Here is a 25,766-nt window from a genome sequence, read left to right on the forward strand (position 1 = left end):
GCCTGCCACACAAACTCTAATCTTGGGTAAAGAATTCATTCAAAATAGTGCCCTTTGTTCAAAAACATGAGAGAAAGAAAGACATAGCCATCTAGGGGCTGCATTGCACAGTATGAAACTAGAAATCCTGGGATCAATCCAGCTTCCCCACTTGACCAAATTGTTTGATCCACGGCAAATATTTTATCTGATCAAACTTCCTTTTCGTTCATTATCACATATGATCATATATTCAAATACAAAAGTTCAGGATGTATGCTGTACAATCGCATCCTGTATTAGATTTAATACACTATAATGTTGCTTCATTCTTGAGAAAAATTAGGCCATATATAATTTAACGTACACATGAAATGTGAATTGCTTCTTAGTTCATTAGTGGCATTGTGCTCATGATGGGAGCTCAAAAGTTCCTAAATTCACTATCACTTTTAATACATTCCTTTCAATGCTATGATATAAGCTTACGTACCAAGGTGAAATGCTTTCAGATGTTAAAGAATACACTCTTATTTCATTGTTGATGTTTTCAAGGCTCAGCTTATGTAAGGGCTCTTCAAACCAAGTCGGACTCTTGGATCGACTCTGGCTTGCTATTCTTGTTTATTTGTTTGTCCCACCTCTGCCTCTCCCAGGGCCACTCCATTAACCCAAGAAAAAAAAACGGTCCTTTAAAAACAAAATACACTTGTGTTGAAACACTGCAGAAAAAGCATATCTGCACTGGAGAGAGAGTGGCCTAGTACTCTGCTATAAGCGAACCCTTTTACATGTGCTTCACTCTGGACTGTGGTAATGCAGGGCTTGTCGGGCTGGCAGCTATACATTTTCTGTGCTGGATACTGCAGGCAACACTCATGGATGCAAGTGACACATGAACACTCATGGACACTGATGCTATATATTTGCTGTGCTGGACACTGCAGGCAACACTCATGCAAGCAAGTGACACATGGACACTCATGGACACTGATGCTATATATTTGCTGTGCTGGACACTGCAGGCTACACTCATGCATGCAAGATCACACACAGTGACACATGAACACTCATGCACACTGATGCTTGAGAAAATGTTCCTGCTTTTAAAAAGTGAACCTTATTATCATTATTAACCTTTGGTAATGGAGGAACGGGCTCCATTCATTGTTTATTTGCCTTTACACTCTGAATCCAATCTTAAACTGGCAATAACCCATTTCAACAGTCAACTGCTTCTGTACTTTTTTATTTTTTGGAATGGCTACATCCGCTGGCCTCCGCATTATTAAACCTTGATTCCCACCCACTCTGCCTCAGTGTCACGGTCACCATCTCTTCATCAGCCTGGCTCCAGGCAAGTGCTGGCATACTCTGCTGTACTAGCAAGTCACTTTGATTCCCCTTGAGTCTCGAGATATAGCTGTAAGCAGGCCCTGCTCACACACCTACAGTGCTATTGACTCCACTGAGCCTGATTAGACACTGTGTCAATAATCTCAATGCATTAGACCGCAGCTGAATTAGCAGAGTGCAAGAGTAGATTGGCTCTCGATTATCCGAGTGCTGCACTAAAACGGGCCGACTTGTTGTCAGCTGTGTTGCGCTTCTTTCTACACATATCCATTTCCGTGAACTTTGCTTTGCTGCCCAATGACTACCAGTACTCTCTTTGGCAAAGGAGAAGTTTCAGTACTCAAGGACAGAAAATTCAGAAGTGTAGGTACTTAGTACCAGTGAGGACCGGCCCTTTAAAGCACTGAGTCACATGAGAAGGTTTGTGTGTTTATAAGAAAATATATGCATCTTAGTGTGTTTGATACGAAAGGGCAACGAAACACAAAAGCCTAGATTTACTAATGGTTGGACAGGCATTAGTGCAACACTGTGCAGTTTGTGCTGGGCGCACACAATTTATAATCTCAAGTAAGGCTCACAGTTTACCGTTTTTACTGATTTTTACTGATAAATACAGACAGAAACCGTTTATTGTCTTGTCTGTATTTATTTTTAAATGTGGATAAAAACGGAAATTGGGTTGCCCCTGGAGTGATTCTAAATACTCTTTGTCATGACTGCCAGGCCAATGGCTGTATGGATTGATAGCTAAAGGGGTTAAAAAAAAGAAAGGAGTTTTGGTAAAGAGGCTTAAACAGAAGTAGATATGCACAAGGTTGATACTGAAATCTGCATATTTTGATATAAGTGCATCGATCTGTCTTCTGCGGGTGTTCACATCACTGAAACCCAGATAGCATTCAAGAATGATTGCATAGTTATTGGTTAAATACATGTGGAAATAAACCAGTTTCAGCTTCATTTTGTTCCCATAACCAAAAATAAATATGGATATGGGTAAATACAGATAAAATTAGAAAATTAGCAAACAATAAATAAAGACAGAAATGTAAAAAAAAAAAACTATAAAACCAGTAGCCCTAATCTTAATCATAATCTTACATTTCTTTGCTATGCTTTGGACCACGTCAATGCTTGTGCAAACTTTAATATATAACCCCACGCTGTTTCTATAGTAGAGACACATGAGTGTGTGTCTTTTAGTGAGTGAGAAGTAGTAGTGTTGGTGGAAGGTTCTGCACAAGATTATTATGTACGAATATTTTCGATTTTACATAGTGACCTCCATGCCACCAGGCCACAGAGAAAGTGATTTATACAAGAGAGGTTGGCTATCCACCGAAAAGAGAGAGAGACACACATACACACACTTGAGGTGGGATTGGGGAGATGGATTTCAGATGGGGTGGACTTTAAGAACAGGCAAGTTTAGGGCCATCCTCAATGTTTGTCAGATCTGAAGTGTAAGAGAAGAGAGCGCCAAAGTAAAAGCCATGGACATGAAGGATGCTAGACCATAAAAACTGTCTTGTCAGATGGATGGAGAGTTTGTTTTTGGTGGCTCACCATATGTGCATTTTTATAAGACTGGGTTTTAGGTATCGCCAGCCAGCCAATGCCCGCTCTCTGGTTGCGAAGGACCTACTGTGAATTTACAGTGGGCTTATAGTCTGCTCCATGCTTACCATTGGTTGACTTTATTGTCACTCTCATTTGCTTACATCATATTCAACAGCTAGCCTTCCTCTTCTTGTGTTTGTCCTTCTCCTGGAGCATGGCCTCTTTGCCAGTCTTTTGATTGGCTTGCTTGTATACTTCCAGTGCTCAAATTTAGGGAACAACTACTTTTTCTTTCAGTACTCCATAGAGTGCTTGTGCTTTGTTGCGTTCTTTCTTGTGTGCTGTTTCCCTCTCTAATACTCCTCCACCTAAAACTGTGTTGCTCCCCGCCACTCTCAGACTGTCCTTAAAAGTGCAGCCGCAGGGATATTTTTGCTGGGGTATGGCTGAAGAGCAGACTTCAAGGGTAGATTTTTTCATTTTAGCTCCTTCATTTCACATATTGCATGAAAACCCAAGCTTCAGCATACAAATGCTTTTATGGCACCATGAGAATGGCCATCTGCTGTACTTCTAAAGTTGAAGGTGTACTTAGCAAGACACTTCTCCTAGAGGCCCATAAATCTGCTCCCAGGGCTAGAGAGGACAATATTGCTGAATCCTGTGGAAAGTAAATCAGACCTTGAAAAGTGTCTCCCTTTACATTTTGACATTTTGACACTTCTTTATTCTTTTTACATTCTTTTCAGAGTAGAGGTCAAAGTGGGTGGGTTAAAGGGTCCCGACATGCTCATAATTTTTTTATTCAACCAAAATAGTTTCCCTAGGTTATGTTCAAAAGCTACCACGTGTGCGGTAAATTCCAACATTCGAGATGCCTCAGCTGAAGTGGAGGGGAGAGAGTCTCCTGTGCTGTGAGGCTTAGGGAGGGACAGACAGTTGAATAAGAAAAAGTCCTTCTTGCCACTGTATCTTCTGCGTGAAAGAAATGTAAATGTGTGCATTTACTTAATCTGCAAATGTAAAGGATGCTTGCGAGCAATATCAGCCCCCTGTAACAAAATCGGCCGAAACCGGTCCTAGCGAACAGCTCAGCCGCAGCCCCTCTCCCCCCCAGGGGGCCCGAAAGAAGAGTATTCTTTTTGGGAGGTATTGTAAGGTGACCTAATGAGCTGTGGAGAGAGTGCTTTTATTGAGCATTTATAAAACTGTTTGCACTGTTTACAGTCTAAACATTACTCAGATTTTAATGTTTAGAAACACTTTTTTATATTACACTGAAGTCTTATGTGCTCTCTGTGGCAGACTATCTTATATTGTGTGTAATGCAAGTTTAAAATAATGACATACATATTCAAGATTCTTTTTGTCACAGGCTGGGACCTCGTAACACTAAAAACACGCAATATTATTCCCCACTGCACCAACCAGAAATCAATTCTGTGGCTCTCTGGTTACACAAATATCTGCTGTGATTGCATTAACCTATAGAGTTTTCAAAACATAAAATAGTGATTCTCTCACTGATTAGTTTAACTTGCTTCTGTTTTTAATTTAAGATGTGTGTTATTTTACATGCAGTTACTTGAGGGCGAAAGACCAAAAAAATCGTTAAAGAATACTTTGTTCTTTTTTAGCCAGACCTTTGATCGCTGATTCCACATCCGGTTGACTCAGGATCACACTGTTCCTGTACTTTTTTTTAATGCACTTCGACCGCTGGTTCAGAGATTTCTGTGTGAAAAGTAATTGAAAAATAAACCATGCCATTTATGAAGATTGAAAACAATGTATTCAATGTACCGTTTTGCGATACCATAAGTGTGCATTTGCTTTTCCACTAGTATTTAGATTTTTTCTTTTACTTTTTTTAAACAAGACTTTGCAAACACTGGCAAACCAAACAGCCTGGTGTTTGCATTATAAAGGCAACCCCAATTGACTTTGCCATGCTTGGAGGAGGGGTGTGTGTGTTTGAGCATCCGCATGTGGTGTACAGGTATCCTAGGTCTGTGCATGATGTGCTGCTCCAGTCCAGGTTTTCTTCTGGGACTAGTAATCCCGTTTTACAATTAAGGCTCAGAGTTTTCAGTTTTTGCAGATAAGTACAGGCAGAAAAACATCTATTTACTGTCTATATTTTTTGTTTAGGGGCAGGGGAATAAATGGGCAAAATAGGTTTTCATTTGGATAACTCTCACTACTGTCAGTCATGAATAAGGCTCACAGTTTTCAGTTTTTACTTATTTTTACAGATAAATATAAACAGAAAAAATGTGCTTCCTGTCTGGTGTATTTTTAAAAGTCTAAAAATCACTGGAAATGGGGCTTCTTGTGATTGACTCTCGATGCTGCCTTTCTTGTATTCCAAGACAACAGCTGAGCAGACAGGCAGCAGGGGGAGTTAAAAAATAGAATAGGATTTCCTTAAGTACAAGTATATGTTAAATTATATATGAAGTATACTGGGAGTATTTAGCTGTGGGTGTAATGTTTTTTTATATTCGATTGCCTAATTTGCTAGAAAGCAACAGGCATGAAAGTATGACTGCATGCTCATTGGTTAACATTTTTGGGAAATGTACCATTTTACGGCTCCATTTATTCTCAAAACACACAATAAATATGGATAAATGCCAGTAAGCTGGCCAAAGAAGAGCTATGGAAAAATAAAGACACAAATGGGAAGAAAAAAATACATTAAACAGGGAGCCTAATCATGAGTCCTAGGTAAATAACTGTATAGACTGGCAGGGAGGGGAGTTAAAAAATGTTTAAAAGATTTCCTAATGAAGCTTAAATAACTGCAGCAGTACAGCTGTTAAAACTGTGCTGCAATGCAAATGGTTTCAAATATCTGCATCTTACTGTACATGGCTAAAATCCATTGGACATTCAAACATAAGTAAACATTTTCGGTTTAATAAATGTGGAAATATACCCAGATCAGCTTAATTTTTTTCCACTAAGCAAAAAATAAATATGGATAAATACAGATAAAAGGATTGGTTTGCATGAGGGGGGTCTGCGTTTTCTGTACTGGGCACTATTATGTTTCGGACCCAGATGCTCTGTAATTGCCTACCCTCTGTGGAAAGAAGTCATGGTATGTGAGCACTTCTTGCTCAGTGGATGCACTCCATGCCTATGCACTGTGAAGGTTCTTAGTGTGTGTGTGTTCTGTGGAATGGTAATTTCTGTGTGTGAGTTGGTGCTGCGTGGATGCTCAGTGATGTATGTGTTCTATATATAAGGGTGGTTTGAGGGATGCAATGTGTGAAAGCTGTCCTTTTCTGGATATGCTTGTGTGTGGGGGCTGTGTGTGCATCTGTTAGAGTAATGGATATGCTCACTGTGTGAGAAGGTGACTGTAAGAGCATATTTTCTGTGTACGAGTGGTTATGCTTTGGAGACAGTGGCGGCTGCTGATTGCAAAAGTGGCGAGGTTGAACGGTATCAAACTATATTAATTTATAACCGACTCAATACTCATCTTTTTATCGACCTTAAGAGGATGAAATGCTTAGTGGGGAGCTAAAGTTCACACCATGGGGTCAAATACAGATCATTTACACACAAAAGGGAGGGTCCAAGGAGAACGTTTTAAAGCCTGCGAGGGTTAGCTCCCCAATCTTTAACCGTAACACTATATGAAACCCTCGGGTCTAAGATGAACACAAAGAAGAGAGATAACAACCAAGGTGAATTTTAGTGTCCCTTTCTTAGGACGAAATCCCTCACTCATCATGGGTGGCATGCTTCATCATTGGGATTCTCCTCGTGACGGGAAAACCTAGTCCCACCACGGGCTGAAACCCCCCTCTCTGAGATTGTAAATGATTGTAGGCAGCAGGTTATATTTCAGCCAATTCATGGTGATTTAATGAGCTTTTATCTACCCACTGTATCATGCCTAGTCATCCACTCAGTTACTTACTCAACTACTCAAGATCACTCACTAACCTACACACACTATTCTATACACATTCAGCCATTCCTTCACGTTCAGCCCCTTACATCAATAACCTACCCACTCATATCCACCAAGCTTCCCACTATCATTCACCCAATGATATAACCAGTCAACGCATTTACGTACACACCCAGTCAAACCTCCACATTCAATAACTTTGCTAGTGCTGGTTCTATTCTCCCTGCAGATTCCATCTAGATTGCCCACTGCCCCAGCAAAAAGCAAATATAGCCTGCACTGGAGATAAAACAACCACATGTAGTTGTGGCAGTAAAAGGTTTAATGCTGACCCCATTGGTGCTGCAGAGAAGAGAGAGCAGCAGTTAGAAAGGGAAAGAAAAAGACAAGCAGGGACAGATTTTTACTCTCTTATCCCAACTTACTAGTCTTTCTTTTTGAAGCAGCTGCTCTTCTGGTCATGTGTCTGGAAAAAGGTCACGTCACCACAGCACGATCAAATCTAGGATTCATGCGTGTCCTCGTACAGGTTATAAAGAGCCTCCTTTTCTGATTTGAAATACATGAAATAAAAGGTGACCTGACACCGCACACTGACTAAATATGTTTGTCTGTGGCGTCTTTCGCATTCTTCACAAGTCCACCCTTTCGCATCACATCACAGGGTGGGTGTGGTCGGCGAAGCTTGCGGGCCACACCTCACCCTGTGGGGAGATGGTAAAAGGTGGAGTAACTACTGCTGAGTGGCATGCAGACTTGACCAGCCCGGGCTTGGACACAAAATGCCTAAGGCTGTTTTTAAGCTGCGCTCTAGGGAAATGTGGAGAAATGAGACAAGGGCTGTGCGTGAATAAGCCCTAGCAGTGCTCAAACAGGTACATGCTCACGCAGGCCCAGAAGGTTGTTTATTTAAATAAGCTTATATTAAGAAGCATAAAAGGAGTAGGGGCGCAGCCCCTGTGCCCTTATACAGGAGCCGCTGTTGTGTGGGGAGTATATATGATCTGTGATAAGAGCTAGGGCTCTGAATGCATGTGTTTAGGGGTACACTGTGCTTGGACATGGATTGTATGAGGTTCCTCCTTGCAGAATGCTCTGTGAGGATGTTTTTTAAGGAATAACATAAATTGCATTTGTGGAGTATGAAGTGGAGTCGTACGCTAGCGCCATGAGACCCCAGGGTGATATGTGCGACTTGACATGTATAAGCTGAATCCGGCTCTAGTGTGGTGGTAAAAGTTTGCATGTGAGGGGTACTTGTGGGCTTGGGGTACTCTGTGAAGTTTGATGTGTGTGACAGAGGCAGTCTTGTTCTAGGTACTGGGCTCTGTATTTAAGTGGGAGTAGACTCTGTTGGGAATTGTTTCTAAATGTGTGTGTAGGGGCGGATGTCTGTTTCTGTGTTCAATAGAAGGCAACAATTCTTAGCAATGTGTGCTTCGAATTGACATGAAGTGAAAATTACAGAATTATCTTTGCGTCTAGTTAACAAATTGTGAGATATGATTAGCATAGCTTTCCACTCTGCTGCTTTTGGAGTGGCTCTCACGCTCAATCAAACCACAACAATGCTATGGCCCAGATTTTCAAAAAAGTCATGGAACACAGCATATCAGTAAAAAAATGGTGAACTGCATTGCATGGCGGCAAGAGATATGAAGAGTGTGATATCCTCCCCTCTCCCTAGCACCGGCACTGTAGCGCCATCAAGTGCATAACCGAGTCTACCATAGGTTTTGTACTGGGAGGGTAGCCTTCCAGTTCAAAATACTATACATAAACACACTTTTAAACGTTTCCTTCTTTGCATGTGTGCTGGTCTGTACAGCACACATGCAAAGTCGGAAAAGAAAGAGAAATAAAAACATTTCTTCTCTTAAAGCCACCTTTTAAATGGCGTTAACTTTTGGCATTAAACCCTGTCTACTATTGTTTGTAGATAGGGTTTTCTGTCAAAAGGAATAGGGGGTAGCGTGGGAAGGCCCATGCAACGCCTCCTTGACACTAAGGAACGCAAAAGCTGTGCTTCATGCTGCTAGGCGTTACTTTCAGGGTACTTTTCAGCGCAAAACAAGTTTGCACTGGAAAGTAAATTAGGGAAAAAACTTTTTGCGCAGGATAAGATAGCATAATTTTTGTGATGCTATCCTGTAAATATGCCCTGTGTGCTAGATTCAGAACAGTGTCTTATTTCCCTAAAAGACACCGGACAAGAAGGCGGTATGTGCTGCTGTAACACCTGATAAAGCCACTAGAGGGCGCCGTAATCCCATCATATGAGGAAAGGTTTGTGCCTGGTAAATACCGGTACTGCACCGGCGTGCAGTGCCAGTACCGGAACTGCCGTTGAGGTTGGCAGTAAACGGGAGTATCAGTCGCATCGGGTACGATGGATGTGAGGGGCCTACGGCTCCTCTGCTACGGCTGTCTTTTAAAACTCACGCTCGGGGTAGGTGGGCAGTTTTACCTTGTTTGTATGAAGGCCCAGGAAAGCTTTACTATGCAACTACTCTATCCAACATAGTCACGAAGGGCTGCTCTGTGGGTGCCATCTAGAGCTGGAAGGGGGGAGGGGGGGGGGGGGGGGGGTTGTTCATTCTTTCTTTATTATTTTATTGCAGTTTTATTCATCACGAGCAAAAGCAAAAGGGTATCTGAGCCCAGAACAGTTACTACCGTATGCAAGCAGTTTTCAAAAGAGCAGTTTAATATGTCTCACTGCATGCACATCCTAAAGTTTACAGTCTAACATTATTCTCACAAAAAAACGTATTTCTGCATGTCATTGCTGCTAAGGTTTGTGATGACTGAAAAACTAAGCAAGACCTGGCAAAGCCAATAGATCTCAAATGTTTCAGGCATGCACACCACGCATGCGCACACCTACAAAAGGATGCAGCCACTTTTTTTCCTTTTTATTTACCAATCTGAGTTGGATCAGCAAATAAAAAGAAAAAAAATGCTTGAAAGAGTTTTTTCGAATGATAGGCAGGGGAGCAACAGGGAGGGCACGGGTAGGGCAACATAGAGGGTGCGAGCTGGGGGGGGGCGCAAGGGTTGGGGTGGAGAAGCAACAGGTGATAGAAAAGAAGGTCCTGGGTGGTGGGAAACAAAACAGAGAGTGGGAGGACAGGGGCAACACGGAAGTCAGGTAGGTAGAAGAAGCAACGAGTCACAGAAAAAGTGGGCACAGATAATGCAGGGCTGCCCCGGGCCCATGCAGGAGGGCCCCCTAAGAGAGCGGCCCGCTTAGTGCCACAGGATGGCACACGACGGGTCAGCCTCCCAGTGTTCGGGATCCTCGAGGGTCCCCTAGGCCGACGTCACGTCCGGACAGGAGAGGGCTGAGGTTCCGTTATTCTGCACCCGTTCAATAAAAGTCGTCGTATCTAGACGATTTTGGTATCAGCGGACCGCAAATGACGAGGGCGGCATGTACGAGTGTTTTCGTCATAATCGATCAATGGAAACACTACGTATTCATGGATTTCGTTCGAACCTTCGGGTTCCATTTTGTGTACGGCAGCCATTTTGTGGTTGCCCTCACATAGGCCGATGACTACGGCCGAACGAGTCCTTGGGACACGTACACTTTTAGCTGACTTTTGTGTGACCTGAACGAGCTGACTCCCTTGCCCGAGGCTGACCTCGTTGAGGCAGTTCCTTGTTAGGCAGCTGGTCAGATAGAGATCAAAGAGCAGGACATTGCTGAGTTTATGGTACATGCACACACCCTTCTATCTTGCTTCTCATCTGTTTCTGTTCCTTCCTTTATAGCTCAATTTCTGATATGGGTTGAGGCCTTTTAATATGGGTCCGTCCGGCCTGTCCGAGCAGGAATATTGGATTTTGCCTTGTCATTTCTGGTGGGCTGGACAACGGAAATTGGGTTTGTCGTCATGCGATATGTTTGAAATGTCATCATCTGATTGGTCAGTTTGTATGTAACTGATGCTAGCCAGGAATGTGACTTTTGGCATAAAAGACGATGTTTCGCTCTATGAATTTGTGCAGTCTCTAGCGAACCACCCGTGTTGTGCTTCGTAGACCTCTGTTCCTGGTTGCAGCCAATAAATTTGGTCTTTGACGTCACAGAGAAGTTTCCCGTGTCTCTGTTTGCCAAGGCAGGGGAACTCTAAGACATCGGGCGTTTTCCCTGGCCGCTGGGTTCTAAAACCCGGTTCTTCAGGGCGGGGGGAGGGGTACTTATACCTCCCCCGCTGTCAGAAGGCTCCAATCTTCGCAGAGGCAGTGATGCTGTACCCGATCACCCTTCCACCAGTGACTCCGCCACATGGGCGAACGCACTAGTGACAGGGAAAGGGGAAGTGGACAGAGAAGAGACACCTTGAGAGCTTCTGGCACCTTCACCGATTGGGTAGATCACTCTTGACCTGGACTTCGGTTTCTGTAGATGCCTAATGCACAGAACAGGGGGGGGGAAAGAGAATAAACAACAACTTCTACCTACCAACTTTCTCACTCTATGTAAATAATGAATCTTATCCTACCAGTAGTTCCCAAAGGTATAGCTACTCTTCTTTAAGATGTGTAGGTACATTCAGAGAGCTTCATGCCTGCAGGACAAAGACTAACATTACTAGATGTTCCTTACGGAAAAAATCTACAACCCAGGAACTAAACTCTCTCCCTCCTTCTTTACCTGTAAGCTTTCTGTATTAGCCCCAACTGGGGTTCTGTTTGTATCTGTTAATGTCTTGCAGTGAACATGCGACTCCAAGGATTCCAATGCTGAATGGAATGAAGCGCGCAAAAAGGAACAAGGTAGGCAAAAGGGGGAGGAAAGAACAGGTTAAGCGCAAGAAGGGAATAGCTGTTCCGCACAAGTTCGCCGACAATGGGGGAGAAGGGGAAAGCAGTCGCTGGCTTACTGTTCCTCTCGCACGCTCTGCAAGAGGTTGGTGGAGTCCGTTGAACCTTCTGTGAAGAAGTCCTCTGACGAGCTTCAGCAGAGTGAACTGGCTCCCACGACGAAGACGGAAGGAGATGAACGAAGTCTCAGTCACTGCAGCAGACGGAAGAACGTATCTTCACGAACTTCCAAGAATCCACTCAAAAGTACCTTGGACAGATGATACTCTCTCTAGGCAAGTCTCTAGATTAGCGGACTCAAGAATATCACTAAACTACTCCTGTCACGAATACTTGACACGGAGCGTAAGACTCTGGCTGTTACCTCAGGAACCCGAACAGTTGAAGTGCGCAGTTAGAACGCTGCGCGAGACGCACATCAACTAGCCCTCACGTACTAAACTCTGAATGACTTCAGTGGCTATCGTGGCGGCCATCTTAGGAAGGAACTAACCCCACTATGACCTGAACCTATTTACATGATAACGAAGGAATCTATTTGGAAATACACGGGTACCAAATATTTACCCGACAAGGCTTTACAATTGTCTTTCCACCATTCCCTACTCTTGGAACATAGGTAGATGCAATTTGTAAATTCCTGACAGTACCCCCTCTCAAAGACCGATTTATCGGTCCAGGTTTGAGAGGTTGCCGTGCGTGGAATCTCTTAATGAGTCGTGGAGCATGAATTTGGGCAGCTGGTTCCCACGACCTTTCCTCAGGGCCATACCCCTTCCAATCTACCAGATAAAATAGCCTACCTTTCTTGCTTTTGGAGTCTAAAATGTCATGAACCTCGTACTCAGGGTGACCAGAAATAAGGAGGGGTTCAGGTGGTTTACCCAACCTCATGTTGGACTTAGACTTTTTTAGTAAGGAGACGTGGAAGACTGGATGGATCCCCAATTTAACTGGTAACCTTAGCCTCACTGTCACCGGACCCATAACCTGCTCAACTGGATAGGGACCCACAAATCTTGGTTGGAATTTTCTATTCCCTTTTAAATGAAGGTTCTTTGTAGAGAGCCACACCTGATCTCCTACTTTATATTGCGGAGCAGGTTTTCTATGTCTATCTGCACCTTTCTTGTAGACCTGTTTAGCTTTGATCAAGTTCTCTTCTGCAGACTTATGTAGAGTGGACATATTAGTCAACAAGGTCTGTACTGCGGGGACATCTAAATCCTCCTGAGGGCTGAATGGATTAGGGTGGCGTCCAGAATTCAAATAAAAAGGGGAGTAACCTGTAGAAACACTTTTAGCATTATTACTAGCGAATTCTGCCATCCACAAGTGATCTGACCAGTCACCACCCTTCTCAAGGAGAAACAAACGGAGGTACTGTTCCAGTTCTTGGTTAACTCTCTCCGTCTGTCCATCCGACTCGGGGTGATAGCTGGTAGACAACCTTCTCTCAATCCCCAATCCCTTTAGATAGGCTTGCCAGAAACGGGAGATGAACTGGGGACCTCGATCAGAAACCACAATCTTGGGAACCCCATGTAGTTTTACAATGTTCTCACTAAAAGCTTGTGCTAGTTCATGAGCAGTAGGGGTACCGGACATGGCAATAAAGTGACTCATCTTGGTGAAAGTATCCACCATCACCAGGATAGTATCGAATCCCTTACTGACCGGCAAATCTACAATCAAATCCATTGAGACTGTATGCCATGGATGGGTCGGGGTAGGAAGGGGTTGCAGTAATCCTTGTGGAGCCTGCCGACTAGGTTTACCCCTGGCACACAGTTCACACGACTGCACAAATTGCTTGACATGAGAGGACAACCCAGGCCACCAAAAATAGCGCTGAACTAAATCCAAAGTCTTAGAAACTCCTTTATGACCGGCCAAAGGATGATCATGACAGCTTTGCAAGGCTCTTTGTTGGAGAGGAGTTGTCGGGAGATACAACGCTCCTTTGTAGTAGGGTAAACATTGGTTTAACTCTCTCCCCTCACCCGATTGAACCCACTTCTGCATTTCTTCTGAAGATAATCCCTTCCGCACCTCTTCTTGAAAGTTACTCAGAGAAAGAGCACAAATGATTTTAGTCTCTGGGATGATTGGTTGAGGTTCAACAGGATGTTCACAGTCGTCTGTATCCAAGCGAGAAAGCGCATCCGCCTTCCCATTCTTTGTTCCAGGGCGAAAAGTGAGCACAAAATCAAAATCTGCAAAGTACAAGGACCAGCGTAACTGTCGAGGAGTGAGGGTCTTTGCAGATTTCAAGAATTGTAGATTCTTGTGATCAGTAAACACTGTCACAGTATGTTTAGCCCCCAGCAGATAATGCCTCCAGTCCTCAAAGGCATCCTTAACCGCTAGCAATTCCTTTTCTGCAATGGTGTAATTCAGTTCTGCTGGATTTAATTTTCTAGAGCGATATGCTACCGGATGCAACTGACCAGTCTGGGAATGTCGTTGCGAGAGAACTCCTCCGATAGCCTGATCTGACGCATCTGCTTCTACAAAGAAGGGTTCTTCCGGGTTGGCATGCAAAAGAATAGGAGCAGACACAAATCTTTCTTTGAGATGACTAAAAGCCTGAGCAGCTGCTCTGGTCCACTCGAACTGCACACCTTTCTTTAGTAAACGAGTGATGGGTGCAATCAAGTGTGAAAAACTCTGGATGAAGCGCCGATAAAAGTTTGCGAATCCCAAAAATCGCTGTATCTCCTTGACACTCCGTGGTTCTGGCCAATCCTTGACGGCTTGCACTTTTCCTTGATCCATGGTGATTCCATGTGGAGAAAGGATGAATCCTAGAAACTCCACCGTGGTAGCATGAAAAACGCATTTTTCCAGTTTTACATATAAATGATGTGTTCTCAAACGCTCCAACACCATTCTGACGTGCTTAGGATGGTCTCGGGTATTCTGAGAGTAGATCAAAATGTCGTCCAGATAAACTATCGCCACCTTGTCAATCAAATCACTCAGAATGTCATTTATGAAATGCTGAAACACAGCAGGTGCATTACACAACCCAAAGGGCATCACGCAATATTCAAAGAGGCCAAATTTGGTACGAAAGGCCGTCTTCCACTCGTGCCCCTCTTTCATCCGCACCAAGTGGTACGCCCCTCGTAAGTCAAGCTTGGTGAAAATCTGTGCTTCTTTGAGTTGATCCAGAAGAACTGAAATTAAAGGCAAAGGGTATCGATTTTTGATTGTTACTAAATTCAAGGCGCGATAATCAATGCAGGTTCTCAGACTGCCTTCTTGCTTCTTTGGAATAAAGAATAACGGGGAGGATACCGGGGACTGCGATGGTCTGATGAACCCATTGGCCAGATATCGATCCAGATACTCCTTGAGGTGATTATTTTCAGCTTCGGTCAGAGCATAAATCCGACTGCAAGGCAGTACTGCTCCTGGAACCAGATCAATCGTACAATCGTAGGAACGATGTGGTGGTAACACCTCCGCTTCCCGTTCACTAAAAACCATCTTCAAATCCTGATATTCGGGAGGAATTTCTCCAGCATTAATTACACAGACTGACTGACCTCCATACGATAGTAAAGAAGCAAGGGAGTTCTCCTCGGAGTGTTCTTGGGGCCCATAACAATGTTCCTGACAAAAGCTTGACTGCATACTGACAGTTCGATTCGTCCAATCAATGGTTGGATTGTGTAGAGTCAGCCAAGGTAGACCCAAAATCAATTGGAACTGAGGGGCGTCTATTAAATTGAATTGCATCACTTCTCGATGCCCATCCGATTGAATCAGTTCCAATTCTTCCGTATGACTGATAATTGGCCCAGATGATAAATTGGTTCCGTCAACGGCTCTCACTGGCTCGGGTCTTTCTTTCTTTATGGCTTGAATTCCCATGCTTCGCGCATACCTTATGTCACAGAAATTTCCTGTGGCCCCAGAGTCCAACATAATAGCCACTCCAGAAATCTGTCGTCCACGGAATTTTAAGGTCATGTGAAGGATTACATGTGGGATACACGACTGAAGAGTGTTTAGGATTAAATGCGGATCCGGAGTCGTCTTGTTCTCCTGCACCACCAGAGCGACTCCGCCTACTGATGGCCCCCCTCGTTTCCCTTAAACGGTATTCTGGGGCGCTTAGGACAATCCTTTACAAAGTGGCCAGCGGTCCCACAATAAAGGCACAATTTCTTCAAACGCCGATCCTCCTTCTCCTCTTTGCTCAAGGGCCCACGGACGGCTCCAATTTGCATGGGTTCTGCTTCATTACTCCCTCCGGAACCTTTCTCGAACCGAGCCCGATCGAATCGAGGAACATTTACTCTCCAATCTTTTCTTCTTTCCCCTCTACGCTCTGAATTACGAAAATCCAACTCCAAAACTAAATCCACCAATGCAGACAGTTCAGTGGGCCGGTTTGGAACTTGGGCTAAAGTATCTTTAATCTCATCTTTCAGTCCTCGATAAAATAAGGCAGCTCGTTTCTCCTCCGGCCAGTTGGTTTCCACAATTAACTTATTAAACTGCGTCAGATATGATAGCAAATCTTTAGAACCCTGACGCAATTCAAGCAGCTCATTATCAGTGGCCTGAGAAATCCTTCTCCTGTCAAAAATTCTGAGGAACTCAGCTTTGAACTTAACAAAATCACAAAGGATTGGGTCATCTTCGCTCACCAAGGGCATTGCCCAATTGGCAGCATCCCCACTAAGATAGGACAAAATAAATGCTACTCTGGATTGGGCATCGGGAAAAAGGGTTGGGCGGCACATGAAATGAAGGGAGCATTGAGTTAAAAAGAGTTGGGCCTTTTGCGGATCCCCCGAGAATCTCTCGGGAGCTGCCAAAGGAATTAAAGGGGAGACTGAATGTATTACCTGAGCTACTGATTTAGGATCTGAACTTACAGAACTGGTGTGGGACGAAGAAGGACCCTGAACAGGATTTCCCATTACTAACCCATCCATCTTCTGAGCTAACACTCTATTTTCTTGCCTGGAAGCCTCCAGTTCTAATTTTAAACTTTTATTTTCCTCTCTTACTGCTCCTAACTCTCTCTGGATACCCGCTAACATGTCTCCCAGTTCCTTTAGATTTAAGCCCTCCACCATACTGCCTGGGCGAAGTGAATACTTGGGCACTTCAATCTGTCAGAAGGCTCCAATCTTCGCAGAGGCAGTAATGCTGTACCCGATCACCCTTCCACCAGTGACTCCGCCACATGGGCGAACGCACTAGTGACAGGGAAAGGGGAAGTGGACAGAGAAGAGACACCTTGAGAGCTTCTGGCACCTTCACCGATTGGGTAGATCACTCTTGACCTGGACTTCGGTTTCTGTAGATGCCTAATGCACAGAACAGGGGGGGGGAAAGAGAATAAACAACAACTTCTACCTACCAACTTTCTCACTCTATGTAAATAATGAATCTTATCCTACCAGTAGTTCCCAAAGGTATAGCTACTCTTCTTTAAGATGTGTAGGTACATTCAGAGAGCTTCATGCCTGCAGGACAAAGACTAACATTACTAGATGTTCCTTACGGAAAAAATCTACAACCCAGGAACTAAACTCTCTCCCTCCTTCTTTACCTGTAAGCTTTCTGTATTAGCCCCAACTGGGGTTCTGTTTGTATCTGTTAATGTCTTGCAGTGAACATGCGACTCCAAGGATTCCAATGCTGAATGGAATGAAGCGCGCAAAAAGGAACAAGGTAGGCAAAAGGGGAGGAAAGAACAGGTTAAGCGCAAGAAGGGAATAGCTGTTCAGCACAAGTTCGCCGACAATGGGGGAGAAGGGGAAAGCAGTCGCTGGCTTACTGTTCCTCTCGCACGCTCTGCAAGAGGTTGGTGGAGTCCGTTGAACCTTCTGTGAAGAAGTCCTCTGACGAGCTTCAGCAGAGTGAACTGGCTCCCACGACGAAGACGGAAGGAGATGAACGAAGTCTCAGTCACTGCAGCAGACGGAAGAACGTTTCTTCACGAACTTCCAAGAATCCACTCAAAAGTACCTTGGACAGATGATACTCTCTCTAGGCAAGTCTCTAGATTAGCGGACTCAAGAATATCACTAAACTACTCCTGTCACGAATACTTGACACGGAGCGTAAGACTCTGGCTGTTACCTCAGGAACCCGAACAGTTGAAGTGCGCAGTTAGAACGCTGCGCGAGACGCACATCAACTAGCCCTCACGTACTAAACTCTGAATGACTTCAGTGGCTATCGTGGCGGCCATCTTAGGAAGGAACTAACCCCACTATGACCTGAACCTATTTACATGATAACGAAGGAATCTATTTGGAAATACACGGGTACCAAATATTTACCCGACAAGGCTTTACAATTGTCTTTCCACCATTCCCTACTCTTGGAACATAGGTAGATGCAATTTGTAAATTCCTGACACCCGCCCTCGGAGCATCCTCTTTCTCTGCTGCCCTGACGCTGTTTGAGGTCCCTTTTAGTGCTGAGGCTCCACGTGGCACCTCTCTGGTCTGGCGTTGTGCTGGTCGGCTTCTTCTGTGTGCGGTGAGTCATGCCCCTAATGCCCCTTGTGGTGCGCAATTGTAGGTGGACGGGCCTCGTTCGCGTGCGGGGATGTGGAGCTTGAGCTCGGAGGTTGTGTTGTTGCTGTAAGCAGGCAAGCGTGGCCTGCCCCTTAGGGGGTTTTTGACCCGGGGGGGGGGGGGGGGGGGCGGTCATCTAACACAGTCCGGGTGTGATTTGCCCGTCTGCTCTGCCCAGACTCTGTCGTTTGCTCAGAGGTACGCCAGTACCACGGGTGTCTGGTTTGTGCATGTGTGCCGGGTAGGATGGTTTTGGATGGTAGCAGCAGGGGTCATCAAGTAACATGCGGGGTAGGTGTTGGAGGTGGCTGCTGGGCCCCGTTGCTCCTACCTCCTGGCGATGTCCCCTTGGGGGATGGGCAGCCTCTTTTCCCAGGTTAACGATGCAGCGGCATGGAGAGAGTGGGCGTTGAGGCCTTGGCTGCCTGGGGCGGTGTTCCATTGTGGGTCCTCAGATTCAAGCGCCCTGGCATGGGGCAGCGGGTGCGTCGGGCGGTTTCTCCTTTTTGGGGGAGGTGAGTTTTGTGCATGCGGGTTGCGGCCCCCCGAATTTGGGGCAGGTTGTCTAGTGTCCGGTGTGAGCACGGGTGGGGGTACTGAAGCCGAGCGTAGCCCCGCGGGTGCCTTGGCACGAAGCGGTCACAGGCGGATGTCGCCGGTTCACTACTACAAACTATCCCGCAGAATAAGGTCGCAGACCAGTCTTCCCCTGGGGATTTCGCGCATAGACCGAAAGGACAAGGTGTGGGGGTGGGATTAGAGGGTCAAGGGGTGGAGATTTGGGAGGGCTTAAAAGGTGTTGGGAGAGGAGATTCAGCCTCTTCCGAACACCTAAGCACCACCGGGGAGCCGCAAGAAGAATTTTGTGGTCGGTAGTTTGGTGGCAGGGGCAGAGGCCGATTTGTCGATCTGCGGGGGAGAGGTTTTGTTTTTGGCTGTGTCTTAGATTGTAGCGCGGGAACGTTTATGGGCGTTATGGGCTATGGTCCCCCTGCAAGGGTCAGCTGTCTTCGGTGCCGAGCGGGAGGTGGGAGAGGCTGTGGGCGGCGTGCTAATCAATCGGGTGAAGGGCCGGCCGGCGGCGTGTGCGGGGGCCGGCGTAGGTGCTGACGGGGTCTTGCGCAATCTGTTTTGTGGCTGTGGAAAGTTGGGGTGGGCACCCTGTTGTGGAGTCCGGCGGGAGTTTGGGGTAAGGGGCGGTCCTGTGCATTTGCGCCGCTTGCGCATTGTTCGCTCCCTCAGCATGTGGGCGTTGTTGCTCGCGTGGTCGGCGCTGGGCAGGAGGCGGCACCCTTGTCGGGTGGGGGCTCGCATTGTGTCACGGGGATCATGATGGCTGCGGGGGGGAGGGGAGGATAGGAGCGGGCGGGTTGCGGCGTCTTCTGCGGGCCCTGGCACCTTTGCCCGGCATGCATGTTAGTTATTTTGCTTATGCGATTCTAGATAGCGCAATCTTTCCCCGACGGTGTCTGAGCGCTTCACAATAGGAACGGTAATGCAACTGGATGAGAAATCCAAGTGTGCAAGTACAGAAGCAAACGTTCAGTTAATTGTAGCAAAGGTGACAGGAGCGGGGGAACGTGGACAGGGCCCAGCCGTAACGTAATTTTAACGAGGACATGAGGCTGCTGGACCCCCGGGGGGCACGGCGGAGGGCAGGGGGGTGCTGCTGCTGCACATATTGGACGCAGATTGGCCCCTATCGCGGGCCTGCACCCCCCCTTGGGGGGAGAAGCAGAGTAGCACGTTTCAGGAGGCCGTGCTGGGGAGGGCCTTGGGGGCTTATAGGTAGGCTCTTCTGCATACAGTGGATACGTGGATGTAGGGGTTGAGGCATGCCAGTTAGGGTAGGACACCTCTGGTGTGTGGCTAGGATACTTACTGCAAGGGGTCTTGTTTTGGGGGTGCTGCGTGGGAGGCGGTTGGGAAACAGAGGACGTTTGGGGCTCTGAGTAAGAGTGAGTGACCGCCATGCACGGCGCGAGGCCCGGTGGTGCTTTGGCCTCACCTGGTTGGAGCGACCTGGTGGGGGGGGGGGTAAGGGGGGGGACCAGGATCGGTATTGTTCCGGCAGACGGGGTTGCCAGTGGGGCGCACGACGGCCTCCGGACGCTGGCCTGAAGCAGCGGGGGGGTCCGCGGCGGCCTGCCCTCCATCGTAGGATCGCGCAGCTCGAACATTGCAGCTTTTGTGGAATTTTTCAGTACTATGACCAGTGTGTAACAGTTGACATGCGGCTTGGAAGTCTGCTGATGAGTGAGGGGTTGCGGACATGGATGTGGGGGTATGCCGAGAGAATAGTGAGTGGGTTGGTGGAGTGAAACATGCGGTGCATATGAGGGGGTTGAGTGGGGTTGCTCGGGGGGGGTTCCAGTAATTAGTTTATTTTGTGTTGCTCCAGAAGACAGATACGGTTATAGTCGTGTACGTGGGACGACGACAGCGGGAACATCAGCGACTGAACAGGACCAGGAGGCCCTGGATGGAATCTCAGGTACGGGTCTATGGTTGAGGGAAAAAGGGGGAGCTGCGGGGGTCCTCGGCTGGTTGGCTGGGGTGCATTGGAAGGTGGTGGATGCAAAGGGATGCAGGTGCTGCTACGGCAGGCTGATGGGGTACTGTTTAGGGTCAAGTGATGGGTAGGCATGGGACCGAACTGGGGACTGACGGGGCACACAGGTTGCTGGATTGGAAGGTTAGGTAACAGTGTTTGAGCATGGTTGAAATTCTTTGCCAGGGGTGCCGGGGCATTCTCAGGACGAAAGGAGCGCTTGGGGGGCCTGAGGGACTGGCTGCCCCACAAACAGTAATTGGTGGAATAAGCGGTATTTGAGGGCCTGCGCGCACTGTTCTGGGCTTTCTGATGTTTGGGTGCTATCAGGATGGGGTTGACTTGCACAGGAGGAATTTAGACAATCCATTGACCGGCAGGGGATCGTAGGGGCTGGGAAGCCCATCTCTGTGTTTCGAGGCTATGGGTCCATGGTGCTCGGTGTTGTAGGGAGTGAGCCCGGAGTCCGGCGCAGAGGCAGGAATTTTCTGGAATGGGAAGTTTTTTGCATAAGGCCAGGGACGCTGGAGCGGGAGTCTGTGGCTGCGATTGGGGCCCATCCGGGGGGCCATAGACATGGATGGCTGGCACAAATGCTGCGGATACGGAAGACTGGCGTATGAGTGGTAGGGCTTAAGGTTTGCGCTATTGGTGAGGCAGGTTTGATTGATATGCTGTCCCCATTTATTTAAGTACAGCTTTAGATAGCGGTGGCTTGACTCATGGGTGTCAGGGCGCTCTGCGCACAGGCTGTGACGAACTGGTGTGGCTGGGGTGTGAAGCGCGTGGGGTTTTTGGGGGGCCTGGGGTGCAGGTGGCTTTATAGCATGTCTGGTTTGGTAGCGGTAAACACAGGAGTGAGGGTTTTTGTAGGCTGGGTGTCTGGACGGGGAATTTTTTCATGGGCGCGCTGTAATTGTAATTTATATTTATATTTATATAGCGCATTATCACCAACGGTCTCTAAGCGCTTGCTTTGGGAACCCGTCCTGGTTTTTCCCTGTGAGATAACCCGTACTGGGCACCCCATGGTGAAAGCCAGGCATCCCGCCGCGGGGGGCTATAGTGGAGATTAAGCAAGCTATTGCCCGGAGTTGCAGAGTGTGAACCCGTGATTCGAGCAGGCACCGAAGCGAGAATTATCGAGTCCGTGGACATTTTGGGCTCAAGACCCTGCCGCGTCGGGAATTGAACCCTGGTCCCGGGTCTGACCTCTGCTTCATGGTCTGCCTCTTCTAACCATTGAGCCACACTTCTCCACTCGCTGAGTGCGAGACCGAATGGTGCGTCGGGAGTGTACGCGACAGGATAGGTAGGGATGGTTCTTTGGGATGTGTGGTGCGGGGAACCTGCGCGGGACAGTGGCGGGTAGACTCTGGCGCTGTGCTATTCTCATGAGTTGCAATGGTCCTGGAAGTGCATTAGTTTCCCCAGGGAGGCGGGTTTGCAGTGGTCAATGTTGACCAGCGGATGACTGGGTGATCGGCATTGTTGGCGTGCCTTGGGGGTACAGACTGGGGGCACCTGATACTCAAGCAGGGCGACTTTGGTGCTTTGGGGCGCTTTGTAAGGATGGTTTGTCTGGGCGCCTGGAACGGGGGTGGGTTTGGTGGTTACGGTTGGAGGGCAGTTTTCACAGGCAACAAGATTATTGGCTTAAGATTGAAGGCATAGGGCTGGGGGTGTTGTTTCCAAAGGAGGAGGGTGGGGTTATTTCAGTTCTGCAGGTCGTTATAGGCTTCACATGCAGGGCTGTATACAGTGGCGCGCGGTTTGGGCGTTGTGGGGCTGTGGCAGCATTGACAGACGGGGCCCTGGGGGGATAGAGGGGGACCGGCTGCAGCATTCAGGGCTGCGGGTGTCCGACAAGGTGTTCTGTGATGATGAGGTGACTGGACACTTGTCGACCGGGGCTAAGGGACAAAGGATACACTTCATGCAGGACTAATTATTCTTTTCTACTACAGGAGTTGGGAGTGGAGCAGGACCCCAGGCGGTCGCCTGGCGGGAGTGGCCCCTTGCTACTGGGCATGGACTGTCAGAAGAGGCGAACTAGCCAGTTGCACTAGAGCTGACACATGATGAAAGAATCTGGGGGATGTGTTGGGGGTTTTTCTTTGGTCTGGACGTTTGCCAGTGTGTTATGTGGTAAGGAGTCGCCCCAATCCAAGGTTTCAGGTGGGAGACAGACGTATGCTGGTCTTAGTGGGGTATGATTTTTACACGATGATACATGAAGGGGGACATGGTGCAAGGAAACGGATAATGGTGGCACTGAGGTCGCTGTGATGACTTGGGGCATTGCAGCAGAATGAGTCGAAAGGGGGCAGCTATTGGCTGACAGAGGTACGGGTGGGGGGATTGCGCTGTGAGGGTGGCCACCGGCATGGAGCGGGTCGGCACCTTCCATACCAGTTGCTGGTGTTTTTGGGTGCAGGCCTTGGTGGTGGATGGTCATTCACCGTGGGGGGGTCTCTTATCATAAGCAAAGTTTTGGCCTAAATATTGCTGAGCGGTTTACGCGGGAGGAAGGCAGAAGGGGGAATGGTTGTGCAAAAAGATGGGGGCAAATGCAACGGACAAAATTTCGGTCCCATCAAATCTTATCTGTCTACAATGGTGGCGAGCAAGAGGGTGGATGGTCGTCCATCGTGAAAGGGACATTTGGCTATGATAAGGTTTTGGGCTCTAGCTTCCTATCTATCTCTGTTGAAGGCAAGCAAAGGGGTGAATGGTTTTTCACCAAGGAAGGGGCGCTCGTCAAAACAGAAAGTTTTGGGCCCAGATTTTTCCGTTTACTGGTTGCATGCAGGAAGGTGGATGGTCGTTCACCGCAAAGGGGGCATTTGGCACAGGATGGAATTTGGCCCAAGAATCTTGTCTGTTTCCGCAGGATGCACCCAGGAGGGTGGATGGTCGTTCACCTAGGAGGGGGTGCTTGTCGCAAGCAGATTGGTCCCGCTGAATATTCTTACGCTGAATACGAGCAAAGGGTGGATGGTCGTTCACCGCGGGGGGCTCATGTCACAATTGAGGTTTCGGTCACATTGAATCCTATAGGTTCACAGTGGAGGCGGGAAAAGAGGTGGATGGTCATTCACCGGAAAGGGGATACTCGGCACTAACAAGGTTGTGGCCCGAGAACCCTATGTCTATGCTGGACGCCAGTAAAGGGTGGATGGTCGTTCACCAGCCAAGGAGGCATTTGTTGCGATCAAAGTTTGGCCCAATAATGACTCTTATCGGTGTGCTCGGGATGCAGGCAGAGGTGGGGGATTGGTCGTTCACTGGCCGACCACTGTGCCTTGCCTAGGCCTGGTCGCCCCCATGCTCCTCCTGCTTCTGACTCTGCCATTCTGCATTGCAGGCGACCCGGCCGCCGCTGAGCCGCCCGCCCGCCGGCACCTGATTTTCCCGCCGCTGCCTCCCTGCGGCCCCGCCCCCTGCCAGCCGATTGGTTCACCCGCTCCCGCCACCCAGCGGACCCTCCCTCCCGGCTCCCTTCTTAAGGAGACCTCTGCCCTTCACTCGGGAGCGACCACTGTGCCTTGCCTAGGCCTGGTCGCCCCCACGCTCCTCCTGCTTCTGACTCTACCATTCTGCATTGCAGGCGACCCAGCGCCGCTGAGCCGCCCGCCTGCCGGCACCCGATTTTCCCGCCGCTGCCTCCCTGCGGCCCCACCCCCTGCCAGCCGATTGGTTCCCCCGCTCCCGCCACCCAGTGGACCCTCCCTCCCGGCTCCCTTCTTATGTCACCCCCACGCGCGCGCAGCGTTGACGCGCAGCGGGCACACCAATCGTGCGCCTGGACCGCGCCCAGCGCCAGAACCCGTGGCCCCCGCAGACGCCAGCCCACTCGCCGGACCTACGACGCCGCCACCCTCAACGCACTCAACATCGGCCGGATCCCCGGATGCTACCGAGCCACCCCGCGACGCACCCACGGACCCTTCTGCTGCCGATCCTGCAACTTCTCCTGCATCCGGACCTGCACCGCTCCCGCCAAGCCGAGCACCAGCAGCAACCACCTCAAGTGCATCCTGCTTAACACCCGCTCCATCCACAGGCACGCCGTGGAACTCTGGAACCTGCTCGACACCAATTCTCCAGACGTCGCCTTCCTCACAGAAACATGGATGAACGCCTCCTCAGCGCCCGACATCGCCATCGCCATCCCGGACGGATACAAGATCACCCGAAGGGACCGCGTCAACCAGACAGGAGGAGGCATCGCCATCGTCCACAAGAACACCATCCACATCACGACCAACTCCGACGACAACCTCACAGCTGCCGAACATCTCCACTTCCAGATACACACCGACCCCAAGACCACACTCAGAGGCACCCTCATCTACAGACCCCCGGGACCCCGCACACAATTCAGCGAAGACATCGCAGACTTCATCAGCCCACACGCCCTCTCCTCCGCGGACTACATCCTCCTAGGGGACCTCAACTTCCACCTGGATAACAAGAATGGCAGCAACACCACCACCCTGCTGGACAACCTCGCCAACCTCGGACTCAAGCAACTAGTGAACACCCCCACCCACTACGCCGGACACACGCTTGACCCCGTCTTCTCCTCCAGCAAGGACGTTTCCTTCAGCCACTCCACCGGACTCCACTGGACAGACCACAGCTGCGTCCACTTCAGCTTCAGAAGGACCACGACTCACCACCACCCGCAACAGGTTCCCCGCAGGAGCTGGAACAAGATCACCTCCGACCAGCTCTCCACATCCCTGAACCTGAATCCTCCCGCCAGCTCAACGGACCCTAACCAGGCAGCCAACAACCTCACACAGTGGATCACCAACTGCGCTGACGACCTCGCTCCCCTGAAAAACCATCCCAGCAGACCGGTCAGCAAGAAAGCCTCCTGGTTCCACGACGATCTCAGGAACTCCAAGAAGAACTGCCGCACCCTTGAGAAAGCCTGGCGCAAAGACCCGACTACAGACAGCATGACGGCCTTCAAGCGCGCCACCCGCAA

General features: G+C 48.4%; 1 long non-coding RNA gene across 1 annotated transcript in view; it reads right to left on the bottom strand.

The window, feature by feature from the left end:
* Positions 1-3,234: 3,234 nt before the first annotated feature.
* Positions 3,235-25,766, bottom strand: part of LOC147731754 (uncharacterized) — a 77,431-nt gene continuing 54,899 nt past the window's right edge. Inside the window, exon 4 of the long non-coding RNA XR_015308653.1 lies at positions 3,235-4,632. This is a non-coding gene — a long non-coding RNA (uncharacterized LOC147731754). The remainder of the gene's footprint in view (positions 4,633-25,766) is intronic.

The sequence above is a fragment of the Lissotriton vulgaris genome, chromosome 2_1 (assembly GCF_964263255.1).
Source record: "Lissotriton vulgaris chromosome 2_1, aLisVul1.2, whole genome shotgun sequence".
In the NCBI taxonomy this organism is placed as follows: Eukaryota; Metazoa; Chordata; class Amphibia; order Caudata; family Salamandridae; genus Lissotriton; species Lissotriton vulgaris.